General features: G+C 38.0%; 1 long non-coding RNA gene across 2 annotated transcripts in view; it reads right to left on the reverse strand.

Moving 5' to 3' along the window:
- The window catches only part of LOC110211339 (uncharacterized), a 33,258-nt gene that overhangs the window by 10,765 nt on the left and 4,241 nt on the right, over window positions 1–18,252 (reverse strand). Inside the window, exons 2-3 of one of the 2 annotated variants that reach the window (XR_013484775.1) lie at window positions 14,965–15,044; window positions 1,738–1,873 (exon numbers count right to left, since the gene is read on the reverse strand). This is a non-coding gene — a long non-coding RNA (uncharacterized LOC110211339). The remainder of the gene's footprint in view (window positions 1–1,737; window positions 1,874–14,964; window positions 15,045–18,252) is intronic. The other variant, XR_002325364.2, reaches the window with a different exon arrangement.

The raw sequence follows: 18,252 nt of genomic DNA on the forward strand, positions 1-18,252 counted from the left end.
AGTGAGCAGAACCAAGAGAATTGTACACATAACAGCCATAGTGCGATGACTAATATTGAAACTTAACCCTTCTCAGCATACAAGGATCTAAGACATCTCCAAAGGCCTCATGGATGGAAAATGCTATCCATCCAAAGAAAGAACTATGGAGTTTGAATGCAATCAAAGCATATATTTGCTATTTTTTTCTTCTGTTGTGTTTTTCCTCTTTCTGTGGTTCCTCCTATTGGTAATTCTTACTTACAACATCACTAATGTGAAAATATATTTAATAGGAATGTATATGTATAGCCTATATCACATTGCACATTGTCTTGGGGAGGGAAGTGGGGAGGGAGAGGGAGAAAAATTTGAAGCTCAGAAGTTTATGGAAGTGATTGCTGGTAATTCAAAATAAATCAATTTTAAAAAAAGAAAGTAAAAAAAAATCTATGGGTCTATGACAATATTCCAAAGCTTTTGATTGTTGGAAAGAGAGATTGTATAGATTAAGATAGAAAAAGCAGACACAGAGGTTGAGAGAAAGAAAAAAAGGAGAGAAAAGAAAAAAAAAGAAAGGAGAAAAGAGTAAAGACATGAAAATTCACAAAAGATAAGAGAAATGAGTACAAAACAAATGAGGGAGGAAAGAGAAAAGAGGAATAGGGAGAAGAGAGCATTAGAATGAGAGAGAATACAGAGAAGAACCTGGAAAGAGATGGCCAGGGTGTTGATTTGTTTTGCTTGACCTTCCTTAATTGTTACAAATTCTATAAGAGGAGGGGAAGGGAATGGAAGATAGTAATGTTTTAAAAAAAGAAAGAAAGAAAGGAATATGAATAAGAGAAAAAAAGTCCATGAGAGAGCATAAGAGAATAGGAGAGAGGAGAAAGGGAAAGAAAAGAGAACTGGCTTTAATCAAAGTTAGTTTCACCATCTGGACAAATCTTGTCTGAAATATTTAGAAGGAAGAGCCAAGGTCTGGGAGGGACAATAATTTGGAAATTAAATTCTATATAATCCTTCTTTTTTTGCCTTAGGCTAAAGGACTAAGGTATCTGTTCAGCTAGCCTCTTTAACTGTAACCTTTTATCTGCATTTGGCCTTATAGCCAGGAAGCTCTTTGTATGATGTTTTGCTGGATATCATAACATGCTTTAGAGATTACAGGGAAAAGATTATAATTCCCATTTTCCAGAGGAAAAAAATGAGGTCCAGATAGGCAAAATGAGTTGCTTAAGGTCACTTAGGAACAGAACACAATTCTTCTGTCTCTAAGTTAATAGAAGTAATTTTCTTTTCTTTCAACAAAATTTTTTCTTTAAAAAACCAACATGGACCTGTTGATGTAATATTAATCTAGCTCTTCTCTACTCCTACAGAGTGATTTTCCATTGCTAGAAAGCAACCTTTCTCTTCTCCCACTCATTAGGAAGAAAACACAACCCAAAGATAGCAACAGAGAAATAAAAAAGTATTCAATTTCTGATTTGTGTATGCACACATAAACCTTATACTCAAACACCCAATAGACGGCACATACACACACACCCACAAATGCTAATGTATGCATGTATTCATGAACATATGCTTGCACATGCACACATACTACACAAATACAAATGCACACATTATACACAGACACTAATACACAGACACTATGTCACTCCCAACCATTTAAGTACTACATTAGATATTAGTTCAGTAGAACTCTTAATCAAGGACTAGTTTTAAGCCAACGAAGGAATCCGTACTCACCATTTAGTTGATTAGGACTTTTTATTAGCAAAGAATGTCTGTATTTTACTCAGAGTCACCTCTGATTCCAGATTCCCAAATGCACTGGGTATCCATCATGATATAACATTTGCTTCTGGCTGGAACTAGTGGTCTTCTACAAAATAGTGGAACACTCAGCTAGTCAGTCAGTTAGCCAACAACCATTTATTAAGCACTTAGTATGCACCAGGTCCTGTGCTAAGCACTGAAGATGCAAAGAAAATAAAAAACATAGTCCCTGAAATCAAGGATATATATTCTAATGGAGGAGACAACATGAAAATAATTAGGTATATATTAGTTACATGCAGAGTGAGGGGAAAATAATATTAGACGAGCAGATACTGTTCTAATGAGAAATTCAAGATGGCACTAGTGCTGTATGTCAGGGGGTGACTGGGAAGATGATGGTGCCCTTAACGATAATAGGGAAGTTGGGGAGAAGGGAGGATTTGGGGGAAAGATCATGAGTTCTGTTTTGGGCATATGAGTTTGAGATTCTTATGGAACATCTAATTCGAGATGTCCAAAAGGCAATTGGTGATTCAAGACTAGAGCTCAGGATAGAATGTGGTGCTAGATAGAAAGACAGAGCATTTATTAAGCATTTTCTCTGTACCATGCATTCTAGATTGAAGAATTATCTGCAAGAGACAGCATTTGAATCCATAGGAATTAATGAGCTCTCCTAGTGAGAGAGTATAGCAGAAAAGAGAAGGGAACCAAGGACAGAGCCTTGGAGGATATCAACAGATAGTGGCTGTGACATGGATGAAAATTAAAAAGAGACTGAAAGACAGAAATCAGAGGGGTAGGAGGAATACCAGAAGAAAGCAGTGTCACAAAATCTAGAGAGCAAAGTGTCTAGAAGGAGAAGGTTATCAATAGTGTCAAATGCTTCAGAGATTAAGGATGAGAATTGAGAAAAATCCATTAGATCTGGCAACTAGGAGATCATTGGTAACTGTGGAAAGGGCAGCTTCAATTGAATTATCCGATGAGAAGCTCCAGGTTGCAGAAGATTAAGAAGAGTGTAAGTGGAATCAACTACCACAGAAGATTTTTTTTCAAGGAGTTTAGTCAAAAAGGTTAAAAGATATATCTGACAGTAGTTAAGGGGATGGTCAGATCAACTGATAACCTGGAAAAGAACTAAGAGGTAGAGGGATTGGAAATCATGGTTAGGATGAAGAACAAGGTTAGAGGATATATGACACAGGGAAAAACAGAATGATAATATGTTGAGATGAGATAAAGGAATTTTGGAATTTATGGACATGGAAGTGGAACACATGTGAGTTATAGTAAGATCAGAAGCATTTCCATCTCTGTATCTGAAGTGAAGTGGAGGAGCAGGTCATGGGAAATGAGTAGATTTAAGTAAGCACCAACATATATTTTAAAGTTTCCTAGAATGAGGGCAGGAATTGAGGTGGAGAAAGAGACAATAAGTCAGACATGGAACTCATTAAAGAAGGAATGAGAATGTTCTGAGGATCAATAAGATAAAAGCAATCAAGATCTCCATTAGATGATGTATGTATATATCACAAATCTCAAAGGAGGAGACATTGCTGAGTAATAGTGTTAGGGGAAGAGTCTGGAAATGGAAATAGGGAGCACAGAGTATTCTGATTCCGCCATCATGATCAACAAAGTTGAGAGGTATGAAAGTCTAGCCAGTGCTAGACAGGGTAGCAAAGGAAAAGATATTATCAAGAGGGAGCGAAGTCTTAATCTGTGCTGGAAGATGCAAAGAATGAAAGATGAAAGGAAGTTTGTTTATAGAGCAGAGGGCACAGTAGAGACTATGGAGAGATCCATAGCAGGGCATTAGTGTGGAGTATGATTGCAGTGGATGGGTTTAAGGGAATAGGCAGTTGTACACTGGTACTGGGCTTTATACATTGGTAGTTGGGGGAAAAGAATTGGTGACATAGGGAGAGTATAAGCGGGTAGGAGTATGCTAACCATTGAGGAATGAGTCCTAGAAGAGTGTCAGTGTTTGGAGAGAGGCCTGGTTTTTGTTTGTTTGTTTGTTTGTTTTGCTAGGCAATGGGGTTAAATGACTTGCCTAGGGTCACACAGCTAGTGTTATGTGAGTGAGGCCGGATTTGAACTCAGATACTCCTGACTTCAGGGCCAGTGCTCTATCCACTGCGCCACCTAGCTGCCCCCTGGAGAGAGGCCTGTTGAGGGGAGAAAAGTGAATAGACTGTTCACTTGCCTTCCTTGAGGTCTAACTTCCTGATAAGTAGCTGTGTACAGGAAAGCCCCAGGAGGCCTGCTTCATAGGAAGCAAGAGTAGCAGAAGGTAAGGCCATATTCAGAGTCTAGACTCCAGGTCAGAAATTAGGCAGTGGCTGTGCAAGGTGGGTCATTCAGAAGAATGCTCTGGGGGCAAAGATAGAAGCTGGGATTTGGGTGGTAGAGTCTTATCCTGGGAGGGCTGGATGATTGATGGGCAAGATTCTCAGTGACAGAGTTCAGTCTAAAGTCTACTGATGGGGGATTGGGGGGGTGCAGAGCCAAGATAGCAGAGTAAAAGCAGTGATTTGCTTGAGCTCACCCCCAAACCTATGCAAATACCTGTAAAAAGTGTCTCTAAACAAATTCTAAAGCAGCAGAATCCACAAAAAGACAGAGTAAAACAAATTTCCAGCCCAAGGCAACCTGGATGGTTGATAGGAAAGATATATCCCACTGGTCTGGGAGAGGAGTGCATTTTCGCATTGGGCGCATAGGCCTCAGCAAACCTGGAGCAGGCCTCAAAGGACTGAATCACAGGCAGCTATGGTGGTTTCCAGCTCATGAATATCAAAGACAACTTAGAAGGTCAGTAGGAAAAGTTTATGTCTGTGGTGAGAGAGAAGCATGGCCCCAGCTCCAGTCCCCCCAGGGCTAAGTGTGGCACCGGGGAGGTGGTTGCCTCCTGAGCTTCTGACCCACAGCCTGAGGGGGAATCAAGTGGCTGATCAGAGGGGGATTTCAGGGATCTCTTTGCTGGTGCAGCATTCTCTTGCTTTGCCTGTGCTTGTATCTGGGTCGCAGTTTTGGGTGGCAATCCTAGGGCAAGGAGGAGCACTAGCATGGTGGAGCTTGTAGTGGAGATGCAGAAGGAATCCTCCTCACAGTTCCAAGACAGAAAAGAGTGCTTGTGGTCACTCATAGACCAGAACACAGACCAGAAAAGGAGTAAACAGCTTGACTTTGATCATAGCACTTTGGAAGAACTAAAAATTTACAGGTCCCTAGAAGTATCTTTGACAACAGCTACACAAAACTCTCAAAGCTTGGGATAGAACATTCTCCACACTTGAAGCAGACCCCTACCTTAACAGAGTTAATAACTCAAGTAATTGTTTGGGATCATGAGCAAGCAGCGCAAAAAGAGTCAAATCATAGAATCCTACTTTGGTGACAAAGAAGATCAAAACACACAACCAGAAGAAAGACAACAAAGTCAAAGCTCCTATATCCAAAGCCTCCAAGAAAAATACGAATTGGTCCCCTGCCATGGAAGAGTTCAAAAAAGATTTTGAGAAGCAAGTAAGAGAAGTAGAGGAAAAACTGTGAAGAGAAATAAAAGTGATGCAAGAAAATCCTGAAAAACAAGTCAACAGCTTGCTAAAGGAGACCCAAAAAAATACTGAAGAAAATAACACCTTAAAAAATATCCTAACTCAAATGGCAGAAGAGGTCCAAAAAACCAATGAGGAGAAGAATGTCTTATAAAGCAAAATTGGCCAAATGGAAAAGGAAGTTCAAAAGCTTACTGAAGAAAATACTTCCTTAAAAATTAGAACAGAGCAATTGGAAGCTAGTGACTTTATGATAGAATAAAAAAAGAATAAAAAAATAGGAAAAAATGTGAAATATCTTATTGGAAAAACAAGTGACCTGGAAAATAGATTTAGGAGAGATAATTTAAAAATTATTTGGACTATCTGAAAGCCATGATCAAAAATAGAGCCTAGACATCATCTTCCAAGAAATTATCAAGGAAAACTGCCCTGATATTTTAGAACCACAGGGCAAAATAGAAATTGAAAGAATCCACTGATCACCTCCTGAAAGAGATCCCCAAAGAAAAAACTCCTAGGAATGTTGTAGCCAAATTCCAGAGTTCTCAGATCAAGGAGAAAATATTGCAAGCAGCCAGAAAGAAACAATTCAAGTATTGTGGAAACACCATCAGGATAACACAAGATTTAGCAGCATTTACATTAAGGGACCACAGAGCTTAGAATATAATATTCCAGAGAGTAAAGGCGATATGATTACAACCAAGAATCACCTACCCAGCAAAAATGAGCATAATCCTTCAGGGGGAAAAAATGGACATTCAGTGAAATAGAGGATTTTCAAGCATTCTTAATGAAAAGACCAGAGCTGAATAGAAAATTTGACTTTCAGATACAAGACTCAAGAGAAACATGAAGGGGTAAACAGGAAAGAGAGATCATAAGAGACTTATTAAGGTTGAACTGTTTACATTCTGCATGGAAAGATGATATTTGTAACTCATGAGAGCTTTGTCAGTATTAGAGTAGTTGGAGGGAAAAAATTATATGTAGGTATATGTATAGACAGATAGATAGATAGATAGATAGATAGATAGATAGATAGAGGGCACAGGGTGAGTTGAAGATGAAGGGGTCATATCTGGAGAATAAAATTAAGGGGTGAGAGGATTATATGGAGAGAAGGAGAAAGGGAGAGGTAGATTGGGGTAAATTATCTCACCTAAAACAGACAAGAAAAGTCTTTTACAAAGTAGGGGAAATGGAGGAAGGTGAGAGGGAATGAGTGAATCTTATTTTCATCGGATTTGGCTTAAGGAGAGAATAACATACACACTCAATTGGGTATGGAAATCTATCTTACCCTACAGGAAAATAGGAGGGGAAGGGGACAAGAGAGCAGGAGGATGATAGAGGGGAGGGCAGATTGGGGGAAGGGGTAATCAGAAATAAACACTTCTAAGGAAGGACAGGGTCAAAAGAGAGAATAGAATAAATTGGGGGTGGGATAGGATTAAGGGAAATATACTTAGTTTTTTACAACATGACTACTATGGAAGTGTTTTGCATGACTACACATGTATAACCTGTATTGAGTTACTTGCCTTCTCAATGAGGGTGGGTGGGGAAGGAGAGAGGGAGAGAATTTGGAACCCAAAGTTTTAAAAAACAAAAGTTAAAAAAAATTGTTTTCACATGCAACTGGAAAATAAGATATACAGGAAATGGGGTATAGAAATCTATCCTGCCCTACAGGAAAATAGAAGGAGAAGGAGATAAGACAAGGGGAGAGAGATAGAAAGGAGGTCAGATTGGGAGAAGGGGTATTCAGAATGCATGCCATCTTGGGGTGGGGGGAGGGATGAGATGGGGAGAAAATTTGGAACTCAAAATCTTGTGGAAGTGAATGTTGAAAACTAAAAATAAATAAATAAATTTTTAAAAAAACACACACAACAAAAATAACAAAGGTTATGCTGGTAATAATTGGCAGCAGTGGGATTCAAACCTAGGTCTTTTTATACCCAATCTACTACTCTTGCTACTGTGCCAGCCTGCCTCCCGGTGCTCTTGCTAATACAGCATGCCTTTCATTTTCTCTTCTCTGTATCATGAAAAAACTAGCACAATGAACTAGCCTTCTTTTGGGGGTGCCTTGGGAAACTTGAGGGAAAGTTAAGACAGCATAACTGTAGGGAATTATGGGAAGCTCATTAAAAGACCAGAATGTAAGCAGACCACAAAACCCATATTGTAGGATGGTAATAAACAACACTATGTTATTAAAAAAAAAAGATAAAGTCTACTGACATTGGGGAATATTCTCTAGATTCAATTCTGAAATATTTTTTTAAATTTAAAATTTTTCTATTAAAGTTTTCTTTTTTTATTATATACTTGCAAACATCAAGATACACAAACCTTTCAATACATGAGGAAGAACGAAAAAAAGAAGATTGTAGGTGAAACTATAAATTTCTGCTGAGTCCACTTTTTAAGTATAAATTTAATTTAATAAAATTATAACAAAATTGCCCTGTGCTCTTTGGGACCTCTTTTTATTTTCTTCTTACTACTTTTTTAATGTTTTATTTATTCTCTGTTCTTTCTCCTCCCCCATATCTATCAAGCCCACTAAGGCTATCTTCCCTCTACTGTAAATTTATTGTGTGTGTACTTACTATCTTCCCTGTTAGAATGTAAGTTTCTTCAAAGCAGGGATTGTTTTTGCCTTTCTTTGTATCCCTAACATTTACACAGAGCCTGGAGCATAATAAGCACTTATGTTTGTTGATGAATTGATTGACTTATGTTTAATGTTTCTGAAGTCATCATTGGTCACTGTATTGAAGTTTTTCAAAATTGCTTTCTTTTGCATTATTGCATGTAAACATGTAAATTGTTATTCTGGTTTTGTTCACTTCACTCTGCATCTCATATAATTTATATGAGTCTCCCCAGGTTTCTTTGAATCTGTCATGTTCATTATGACATAATAATATTCCATTATATTCATATACCACAATTTGTTCAGTCATTCCTCAACTGATATGTACCTACTTTGCTTCATTTCTGTGCCATAACCAAAGGTGCTGTTATATGATAATATTATTAATATAATAATATTTTTATACATATGAATCTTTTTCTTCTGTCTTTAACCTCTTTGGTGTATATGTCTCATAGTGGTACTCCTGGCTTAAAGGAAAGAGTATACACTGTGAATTTTTAAATATAGCTCTAAATTGTTTTCCAGATTGGCCAAACCACTTCAAGGATCTATGAAGAGTGAATTAGAGGGTCAGTCCTTCTACAGGCCTCCAACAACCGCTATTTTCCTCTTTTGCCATCTTTACCAATCTGGTGGATATGAGGCAAAATCACAAAGCACAAGTTTTAAAAATTTTCATTTCTCTTATTACTTTCTTATTTGAAGCATTCTCTTATTTGAAGCATATTTAAATTTAGTTGTTGATTATCTGCATTTCTCCATTTGAAAAGCACCTTCCTGTTCTGATCATTTGACCACTTATCTATTGAGAACTAGATGTCATTCTTAGATATTTGTATCAATTTCCTAAATATTTGTATAACTTCTATATTAGACTTTTATTTGAGAAATTTGCCACAAAGATTTTTTCTCCAGTTAATTGTTTTCCTTCCAATGCTAACTGCATTGATTTTGCTTGTGCAAAAAGGTTTTCAATTTTGTGTAATGAAATTTGTCCATTTTATTTTCCATGGGGAACCAGTCCTCTTTCAAACACAAGGTAACATAATGGGCTTGGTGAAGTGTAGTGTTTTATAGAGTTTCCAGTAGCAGGGGTCAACAAAAGTTACAGCTTTGAACCAATCAGTCTTTCTAATTACACTCTAAAGAATTTTAGCATCACAAAAAAAAACCAGATAAACAATAAGAGGAAAGGGGAAGTCTTATTCTGAACAACGTTTTTATTGACCACGGGGTTCTCTCCGAAACAAATTAATATTCTTCCAGTGATGCTGCGTGACAATAATAGAATACCACATGGAATACCACAGTGTCTCAAGACTTAAGGTAGAGGGTCATGCCAAGAGCATGTGTGACATGAGCACGCTATACTACATTACCAACAAAAATAGTACAGGAGAAGCAGCACAAAGATAGAGTGAGGAATGAACGGAAAAGGACTTGGGTTGGCCACACAATGAGAGTGAAGGGTCATTATTGGTCAGCTTGTGAGCTTCACTAGTATCAACCAACTGTTAAGAAATGTACAGGAAGGCCCCCAAACACATTGGAGACTCTGATTTTTTGAAGGATACAAACAATCATTACACAGGATGAGAATCATAGAACTTAAGAATTCATAGAGACTGAAACAGTCACTTACTCTAAACCAAACATGAAAGGAATCCCCATCCTAAATTACCCAACAAGTGGTCATGCAGCCTCTCCTCGAAGACCTCACCACTTCTCAGGCAGCCCAATCTATTTTTGGACAGCTTTAATTGTTCAACAGTTTTTCATGACACAAAAATGTAAATTGATCTTTTTGCAAATTCTAACCATTGCTCTTAACTCTTTTTTGGGGGTCCAAGTGCAGCAAGTCTAATCTGTTTTCCATGGGGCTGCCCCTCAAATACTTGAACACAGCTATCATGTCCTCCCTAAATCTTCTCCAGGATAAAAGCTCTAGATCCTTTAATGGATCCCCATTTGATATGGACTCAAGGCCTTTTGCTATCCTGGTTGTCTTCCCCTTGATACTCTTCAGTTTATTGATATCCTCCTTAAACCCTGGTACTCAGAATTGAATACAATTCACCAGATGAGGCTTGAAGAGGGAAAAGTATATGGAATTATATTAGTCCTTAGTCCTAGAAGCTATGTCTCTCTTAATGCAGCCCAAGATCATATTAGCTTTTTTGGCTGTCACATCACAACTATTTCTATTAAACTTGTGGTCCACTAAAAAGCTCAGATCTTTATTTTTTTAGAACAACTACTAAACTGTGCCTCCCCAAGCATAAGACTTTATATTTATCCTCATTGAATTTCATCATATTCATTTTAGCCCAATGCTTTCTAACCTGTCAAGATCTGGCCCTTTTATCTCCTGACTCTGTCACCCAGCATGTTAACTATTCCTTCTAGCTTTGAATCATGTACAGAGTTGATGGATGACCTTTTCATTTGTGCTTTTATTCAAGTCACTGGTAAAAATGCTAAATAGCACAGGGACATGCACAGATCCCTGGGATTCTTCTGCTAACACTTTGGCATTCAACAATTGACACCTACTCTTTTTTTAATTTAGTATTTATTTTTCTCAATTACACATAAAAACAATTTTTAACATTCATTTTAAAAATTGAGTTCCAAATTCTCTCCCTCTCTCTACACCCCTCTCATTGAGAAGGTAAGCAATTTGATATGTTATACATGTATAGTCATGCAAAACATATTTCCATATTAGTCATGTTGTAAAAGAAAATATAGACCAATATAAAAACTCAAGAAAAATAGAGAAAGTAAAAAAAAAGCATACTTCAATCTGTATTCAGACTCCATCAGTTCTTTCTCTGGGGATGGATAGTAATTTTCATCATAAGGCCTTCAAAGTTGTCATTGTATTGCTAAGAATCGCTAAGTCATTCACAGTTGATCATCTTACAATATTGCTATGTTCTCTTGGTTCTACTCCACTTTGCATCAGATCATGTAAGTCTTTCCAGGTTTTTCTGAGAGCATCTAGCCCATCATTTCTTACAGCATTATGCTATATTCCATCACAATCATATATCACAATTTGTTCACCCATTCTCCAGTTGATGGACATCCCCTCAATTTCCAATTCTTTGCCACCAGGAAAGAGACAGCTACCTTTTAATGTGTTATCTCACCAATTATTTATCCAATTGTATTATCCTCCAGTTTTCTTTCACCATCTTCTCCAAGAATAGTTTCTGATACTTTATCAAAAGCTGTTCTAAAATTTAGGTAAAATATATTGAAAGTATTCCCTTTACCTACTAGTCTGGTAATACCGTTTTTTGTTTTTTGTTTTTTTTCAAAAAAAAAGGAAATGAAGTTAATCTGGAATGGCCAATTTTTGATGAAGTTATGGTGACTTTTTGTGTGATAGGACCAATATCTACCAGGGTTCTCCTCTTCACCCACAAACAGGGATTACTTTTCTCTAAAAGGCAACAAACCTCTCCCCAAGAACTGATTGGCTTTTTGCCAATGATGAGGCTTCCTGGTCACTTAAAGGCATGCAAAAATATCCCCTCCAAATGGAGTTGGGACCCCTCCAATTGGTAGACTTCCACACAACTGTTCACATTCAGCTATCTCTGCCCTACTGATCTGATTCACTTTCATACAGAGATGAAATTGGCAGAGTCTATAGAACATAAGTGCTATTATATCCTTGTTGCATCTCCTTGCTATGTTAGGGCTAAGTAAACCTTGTTTAGTTAACTGCTCAATAGCTTTTAAGTGTCTCATTTAGATCCCCATATTAAATCTGAATTATCAGGGTGTCTGCCACTAGACCCACCTCTAACACTTTTTATTTATTTACAACATTCATTTTTGAAATTTTGGAGTTCCAAATTCTTTCCCTCTCTCCCAACTCTTTCCCATTCATTGAGAAGGCAAACAATATGATATGAATTATACATATGAAATCATGAGAAATGTATTTCCATATTAGCCATGTTGGAGGAAAAAGGCAAGAAAAATAAAGTGAAAAAAGTCCACTTCAATCTGCACTCAGAGTTGATCATTTCTCTTTCTGAAGGTAGATGGTATTTTTCTTCATGCCACCCTTACTATCTTGTAATCATCACTTCCCTTTCTTGATTTTTCAACTATTTCATTCATGAACTCTATTTTTTGGCTAAATTTCAATCTGGTTCTCCAACCTTTTCTTTGAAAATTGAGACATTGGGTATCTTGCCCACTTTCCTTGATCTTTCAAATATCACTGATGGGCTCAACAATGACACTTGCCAGTTCTTTCAGTGTTCAGAGAAAAGAGTTAATTTAGGCCAACTGGTTTGAACATATCAAAGTACAATTAAACTCTCAAAATTTCCTGACTTATCTTGGATATCAATTCCGTGTTAGTGATATTTTGTTCTACTATTTCCAGTGCAAAGTTCACTCTCCTCAACAGAGAAAGGAGGGGCAAATAAGGATTGAGCAGTTCTGTCTTCTCTTTGTCGTCACTTATCATCATAACATCCATCCCAAGGAAAGGAAAAGCTCAATCCCTTCTTTGATCCTGCTTTTCCTCCTTATATGACTTCCCCCTGCCCCCATTTTGTTGAAATTGTTAGCTGCCTCCAACAACTTTAGTTCATTCAAAGCCTTAGTATTCTTTACACTGTTTTTACATGACGGCACCATGCTCAGTTATTCATCCTCTCTTGTTTGGCCTTTTTCCATCTACTATACATCACCCTAGGTTGGTTGATAAATCTACTGTGCATCCACATTGGCTTCTTCAGCAAATCCTTTTTTTCTTCATTGGAATTGTTTCTCTTTGAGTTTTTAGAATTTTATTTTTGAGCATCTCCCATCCTGTTTGGTTGACTTCCCCTGACAGTTATAATTGTTGTTGTTCTCATTCAGTTTGTCCAACTCTTTGTGACCCCATTTGGGGTTTTCTTGGCAAAGATACTGGAGTGGTTTGCCATTTCCTTTTTCAGCTCATTTTATATATGAGGAAACTGAGACAAACAGGGTTAAGTGACTTTCTCAGGATCACACAGCTGGTAAGTGTCTGAACTAGATTTGAGGTCTTACTGATTGTCAGTCCAGCACTCTATCCACGAGCCATTTAGCTGCAACAATAATAATAGCCAGTATTTATATAGCACTTTAAGGTTTGCAAAGTTGTATACACACACACACACACACAGCATATATGTGTGTGTACGTATATATCATTTGATCTTCACAAGAACCCTGCGAGGGAGGTGCTGTTATTATCACCCCATTTTACAGATGAGAAGACTGAGGCTGAGAAAGGTTAAATGGCTTTCCCAGGGTCATGCAGCTATGAAGTTTCTGAGGCAGGATCTGAGCTCAGCTCTCATAATTTCCAAGTCCAGCACTCTATCCATAATTCTACCTATGCTGCCTCTAGCATCTTACTTTGGAGGATCCTACCTATCTTTCCTCTGAACCTTTTGAAATCTGATTTCCTAAAATGTAGGATGCATCTTAGACTATGACTGGATTTCCTTTCCTCTATCACAAACTCTGCAAAAAGTTGGTCACTTTTCCTAACGTTTTCATAATCCCTACCTTCTTTTTAGTGAAATCCAGAATAGAATTCTCCCTGTTGGTTCTTCTACCTTTTGAAGGATGAAAATTCCCTCTGGTTCTAACACTCTATGTGTTATGAACCTTCTTTAAGTTCTCATCAGCTCTAACGAGACATCTGTGTTATGCAAGACCATCGGTGAAATGAGGGAGATGCATTAGTTGAGAGTATAGCACAGCAAAGTAGAAAGAACACTGGGTTTTCAGTCTGGATTCAAATACTGGCTCCCAAAAACAACATCAATAATAACTAGCATTTACGTAGCATGGTTAAGGTTCTCAAAACATTGTCCATATCTTATCTCATTTGATCCTTATAACAACCCTGAGAAGTAGGTGCTATTATTATTCTCATTTTATGAACAGGAGGAAACTGACAGAGGTTAAATGACTTTCCTAGGGTTACACAGTTAGTGAGTATCTGAGTCAGAATTTGAACTAAGGTCTTCCTGACTCTAGGTCCAGTACTTTATCCACCATGCCATTTAGCTGCTCGGTTGTGTGATTTTGGGCTAATGACAACTTCACGGAACCACAGTTTTCTTACCTTTAAAATGGAGATAGTAACACCACCTGCTTCACAGAGTTGTTGTCAGGAAAGCGCTTTGTAGACTTTACAACCCAATTCAATCCCCACCAGTTCTAAATCATATGTTTTAAGCTCCTTTCTAGCTCTAACATGCTATGTTCTTCATTCCAGCCCTGCCATTCTGTGTTGAAACACCTCCCTTTGTTAACTGGGAGACTATCCAGCCACTGCCTGCTGGCTCTGTTGGTTGGCTCTGGATGACTTGTTTAATTGGACTGGACACAACTGTTCACATTCAGCTGTCAAGAAGGATGACTCTGTTTAGAATGGAAAAAAAATCCCATCTCCCCTGAGGTATGGCCCTTAGCTGCCTGGAACCACTGTTTTCCATGGAAACTTAATCTGGACAGCTCATCCAGGTTGTCCAGATAGCCAAAACAGTATGCAGGCATCCATCTGGATCAAAGTCCATTCCAAAAATTTGCCCTGAAGACTGCTTGGATTTTTGTTGACGGAGAACTTGGCACCATTCTTGTACCTTGTGGGGCAAACTTGATTCCAAACATCATGCAGGGAATCAAAAGAATGTCCCCGCTTTGACCCCTTTATTCAGTGTCTTACCTCGGATAAGTACAATGACCTCCCTGGTGACATGAGCTAGAGGTGGTGAGACGCAGTTTGGTGTAATAACAATAACAACATCACTTATATAGCATCTCAAAGTTTTCAAAACACTTCATAAGTATCATCTCGTTTCATATTCACAACTCTAGCACATAGATGTTCATTTTATTGATAAGGAAACTGAGGCTGAGAGAAATAAAATGACTTACCTAAGGTCATACAGCTAGTACATATCTGAGGCAGAATTAAAACTCTGGTCTTCCTGACTCTCCATTTCAACAGCTTTCATCTTTTTTTAAAAAAATATTTATTTATTTTTAGTTTTCAACATTCACTTTTATAAGATTTTGATTTTTAAATTTTCTCCCCCTCCTCCCCCTTCCCCAAGACAGTGTGCAATCTGATGTAGGCTATACATGTACAATCATATTAAACATATTTCCGCATTAGTCATGTTGTAAAGAAGAATTAGAGCCAAAAGGAAAAACCATGAGAAAGAAAATAAAAGAGAGAGAGAGAGAGTCTGATTTGCATTCAGACTCCATAGTTCTTTCTCTGGATGTGGATAGCATTTTTTCATCATGGAACTGTGTTAGATCATTGCGTTGCTTAGAAGAAATAAGTCTTTCAAAATTGGTCATCACAAAACATTGCCTCAATAGCTTTCATCTTAAAGTTTCTTCTGGGTTTAAGTTCAAATGGCCTAAGCTCTAAGATCTATGTTCTAAGGTCCCTTCTGATCCTAAAATTCTATAATTTCTTGTCTTGTTCCAGTATAGGAGAGGCAGCATGATATATTGCAAAGAGTAAAGGACTTTGACTTATCTCCAACATTTTGTAGCCTTATTCTGTCCAGAAAGTCACATAATCACCTTGACTCACAATTTCCTTATCTATTAAATGTGGATGACATGCCTGTAATATTTCCCTCACAGCATTAAGACTTCTTTTTTCTGACTTTTAAAAAATGTCACAAGAAGAGCGTACCATGAGTGTCAAATGAGAGAATGTATGTAAAATACTTTGCAATCTATAAAGCGCTGTAGTATATAAATATCACCTATTATTTCTGTTAATTATCAAAATATTTCAAGATACAGAGAAAAACAGGGTAGCGGATCATATAAGAAACTGTGAATGACTGTGGTTAGTTGTTTTCAGTCTCTTTGTGACTCCATTTGAGGTTTTCTTGGCAAAGATACTAGAGTGGTTTGCCATTTTCTTCTCCAGCTCTTTTCACAGATAAGAAACTGAGGCAAACAGGATTAAGAGACTTTCCCAGAGGTACATAGCTAGTAAGTGTCTGAGGCCAGATTCAAACTCATGAAGATGAGTCTTCCTGATTCCACACCCAGTGCCGCCCACTGCTCTATCTACTTCACCACCTAAATGCCCCTGATCTTACATAGAAGGGCTTATGTTAAATCAACAGTACTATTTGTGTGGTGTTGAGAAGCTATTTGTACTACCAAAAGGGGCTACAGGAGAGTAAAGATGTCTACCCGGTGAGGCTGGAAAACTACTGCTATAACAAAATGGGATCAAAGTAAAGCAAGGAAGGTAAGAGTGGGGAAATCATATGAAGTGCTAGGCACTACGCTAAAATTCCACTCATTGGGACTGTAACATTGAAAGTTGAGTATCTTCATGTCCAGGCTGATGGGGTCCCTTCATTGAGCTGTTTCTATCTCCTAATTTTTTCAGAATCATACTAAATGCCAGTTTGTGCCTGTCTCTGTAGATACAATCAGCTTCTGATGGGTAGAGATTTAAGGCATCACACAATCTTGTTACTGTGGGCTGAATGGCTTCCCTAAACTATTGCAGAGCTGTTTCATCTTTCTCTTGGCAACACCCGACTTATCTTTTCATTGAGGCTTACCTGTTTGTTGACATAGTTCATCCTTGTGGAAAGTCCTTATTAAGGCAATGCCAATGAGCTGGCTGAGTAAATTTCTGATTGTAAGCCCTGGACAATTAATCAGGGGACAGTGGAGTGAGGGTGAGGTGTGGAAATGGGGAGGCCTGGGCAGATTTCCACAAATGACCAAATTTAATAACTGAATGGGATAATTACTGAAGAATTAGAATACACATGATAAGAAGCGAACATATTGCAGACCCAGTCATCTTATGTGCCCAGTACAAAGGGGAAAGGAATAATCATTTATATAGCACTTACTATAGGCAAGGTACTGTGCTGAAGACTTTGGAGATATTATCTCATTTGACCCTCATGACAGCCCTGGGACATGAGTATTGTTATTATTCCCACTTTTACAGCTAAGGAAACAAGAAAACAGAGTGACTGTTCCAGGGTCACAAAGCTAGTAAGTTTCTGAGGCCAGATTTCAACCAAGGTCTTCCTGACTCCAGGCCCAGGGCTCTATCCCTTGTACCATCTAGCTGCCAATACAGATTGTAAACTCAGTGGATCTACTGTGGGATACAGCAGCCATGAAAGCTAATGCAATATCAGGCTGTATTGAGAGGTCTAGTGTTCAGGAATAAGGAGGTGATGGTACAATAGTATCTTTGCCCTGGTCAGACCACATCTTAAGTTTTTTGTTCAGTTCTGGGTATCACATTTTAGAGAAGACATTGATAACTGAGAAATTGTCCACAGAAGTACAACCAAAATAGTGAAGGAACTTGAGAGGTACAGTAGATAGAGTGCTAGGTCTGGCGTCAGGAAGACCTAAGTTCAAATCCAGCCCCAAACACTTATTAGCTCTATGACCCTAGGTGAGTCATTTAACCTCATTTGCCTCAGTTTCCTCAACTGTAAAAAATGGGAAGAATAATAGCACCTACCTCATACAGTTATTGTGATAATCAAAGGAAGTAGTATTAGTAAAATTGCTTAGCACAGTGCTTGCCACATAGCAGGCTCTATGTAAATGTTTATTTCTTTCTCTTTCCCCCTCCTTCCCTTCTCCCCTTTCATTCCAAATGAAGAATAGTCAAAGAAACTAAGAATGTTTAACATGGAGGAGATTTAAGGGAGATGTATTAGCTTTCTTCAGGCAGCTGAAGGACTGTCACATGGAAGAGAGATTAGATCTGTTCTGTTGGCCCCAAAGGAAAGACCTAGGAGCAATGGGTTATATAGAAACACATTTAGATTTGATGTGAAGAAACACTTCCTAACAATTAGAATTATCCAAACATAGAACAGGACTGCATTAAGAAGTAGTGGATTCCAAAGGGCAATAAACCTGTACATATCCTTTGATCCAACAATACCACTACTAGGTCTGTATCCCAAAGCGATTTTTTTTAAAGGAAAAGAACCTATTTGTACAAAAATATTTATAGGAGCCCTTTTACTGGTGGCTAAGAATTGGAAATTGGGGACATGCCCACTAATTGAGGAATGGCTGAACAAGTTGTGGAATATGATTGTAACGGAATGCTATTGTGCTATAAGAAATGATGAGCAGGCAGATTTCAGAAAAACCTAGGTAGACTTACATGAATCAATACAAAGTGAAGTG

Source organism: Phascolarctos cinereus, unplaced genomic scaffold (genome assembly GCF_003287225.1).
Source record: "Phascolarctos cinereus isolate Bilbo 61053 unplaced genomic scaffold, phaCin_HiC Scaffold_2;HRSCAF=192, whole genome shotgun sequence".
Taxonomy (NCBI): domain Eukaryota; kingdom Metazoa; phylum Chordata; class Mammalia; order Diprotodontia; family Phascolarctidae; genus Phascolarctos; species Phascolarctos cinereus.